Genomic DNA, 2,194 nt, shown 5'->3' with positions numbered 1-2,194 from the left:
ACATATAATACACACACACATATATGTAGACATATATATACACACACACACATACATTTAGATATATATACACACATTTATGTCCCCCCTATATATACACACACACACATATAATACCTACACACATATATGTAGATGTATATACATACACACATATAATACACACACACACACATATATGTAGACATATATATACACACACACATATAATACACACACACATATATGTAGATATATATATAAATACATTTATGTCTCCCCTATATACACATATATATAAGGTCTGTAATAGTAGACGTTGTTACAGCCCTAGCTCTATGGCTAGCCGTGCACTGGTAACATGCAATGTAAATGAGTGTAAAGCTCGGTGTGTTCCCGGTCCATGATCTTGGGACGATGTCGGGGGCCCAGCATACACGGTATAGAGTTAGCCAGCAATACAAAGCCATGAGAAAGAGGTCAGTGGGCAGGAGTGACAGGATTTCGCTCCGGACCCTTGTGTCATTTCTAGGAACAGGTTGATATAGACATGAACTCCTTTTCTCATTGTAGACGGCTTTGGGCCCACTGTAGAGCAAGGCCTGTTTCCTGGGAAACCATGGAAACCCCCCATAGAGCTGGCAGTGACACTGAGATACGAACAGGGTTCAACAGCTTTCAAAGCAGAAGCATTTAAACTGCTTGTTGTGTGTTAGAGATGACAATACATGCAAGCAAAATGACATATTTTATCATTACACCATGATGAGCCTAGACATAGGTCAACACTTCATTCTATACCTAGACCTAAATATACTTTACATTCTGCAAATAATAACAGGAAAGAGCTGCTTGGAAACCTTGAATGACAACGTCTACGTTTCAAACAATGGATCCCAACATTCCAATGTTCTGTATACAAACCCCAAGTACAAAAAAAGCAGTAAGAAGTAAGAAGCTAGCGAAACGCAGGCAATTACCTTGGAAGTAGGTTACATGTAAAGACACTTGTCCATGGCTGACGGAAACCCTTGGGGATTCAGAATGGGCTTGACAAGTTCATCCAGAAAATCTGCTCATTCTATCACACGTCTGTCCTTGCAGAGCTAGGCAGCATTTCCCCGAGCTGAGCTTTCCCCGAGGCCCTGTCTCCTTTCACACACACACCGCATCCTCCTCCCAGCTACGCCTGACTCACTGTACTCACCCACTGGGAGGAGGGATCTCCACACTACACTACACACTACACTACACACTACACACAGCTCTTTCACTATGCTTACTCACTCACCTACATACAGACAGTTGTAAAACCACACAGATAGGAAGACCATCCTTCTGTACGCACACACCTTGCCTACAGAACCTGGGCACACACACCTATTGTTCCAGATGGGTCTGCTTAATGTCATTATAAATATACAATATTATCGGACCAGGCTTGCTTCATATGTGTGACATGTCAGGACATGCAGCTGACAACCACAATCCATTTCTACTAGTTTGCAGTAGTTGCAATGCTGACTGATGATTTCTGACAGGTTGCTATGGGAAACGACACTATATTTGCTGCCGATTGTCTTATACAAGGGCTACAATAATAGCAGGGCTGTAGCAAATTATGCAATATATATAACCTATGTGTCTATGTATATTTGTAGTTTGCTTATTTTTCCTGGGGATAATGATTAGCTACTGTAAACCCTGCTCAGATATAATCTATATTGCTGCAAATATTTGTATTTTGTTTTATTATTTTTCCTAAGAATAAAGATTTATTTTTTTTTAAATTACAGTAAACTCTGCTTTGCATTTTTTATAGAGGACTAGCAAAAGTATGTCTGTTCCATGGGATATTACAAACAATGCAGAATTGTTTTAGTTTGTGTAGGAGAGGAGTATAACAGAGGTCAGTATGTGCAGGAGAGGAGTGTATGGGGGTATATTAGAGGGCAAAATCTGAGAAGAGTGTATGGGGGGTATAACAGAGGGCAATATCTGAGAGGAGTGTATGGGGGGTATACCAGAGGGCAAAATCTGGAGGAGTGTGTGGGGGGGTATACTAGAGGGCAATATCTGAGAGGAGTGTTCGGAGAGGTATACCAGAGGGCAATATCCGAGAGGAGTGTATGGGAGGTATATTAGAGGGCAAAATCTGAGAGGAGAGTGTGGGGGGTATAACAGAGGGCAATATCTGGGAGGAGTGTATGGGAGG

General features: G+C 41.4%; 1 protein-coding gene across 7 annotated transcripts in view; it reads right to left on the bottom strand.

Moving 5' to 3' along the window:
* The window catches only part of ATXN1 (ataxin 1), a 171,813-nt gene that overhangs the window by 167,414 nt on the left and 2,205 nt on the right, over positions 1 to 2,194 (bottom strand). For 6 of the 7 annotated variants that reach the window (XM_072411654.1, XM_072411658.1, XM_072411655.1 and 3 more), the window contains exon 1: positions 960 to 2,144. The exons of the other annotated variant lie outside the window; for it this stretch is intronic. The gene's annotated coding sequence lies outside the window, so the exon portion shown is untranslated. Of the gene's footprint in view, positions 1 to 959; positions 2,145 to 2,194 lie in introns of those variants that run through there. 7 annotated transcript variants of the gene reach the window in all.

Source organism: Pyxicephalus adspersus, chromosome 5 (assembly GCF_032062135.1).
Source record: "Pyxicephalus adspersus chromosome 5, UCB_Pads_2.0, whole genome shotgun sequence".
NCBI lineage: Eukaryota > Metazoa > Chordata > Amphibia > Anura > Pyxicephalidae > Pyxicephalus > Pyxicephalus adspersus.
Note: the sequence above shows the minus strand (reverse complement) of the source record. Positions and strands in the feature narration are given on the sequence as shown.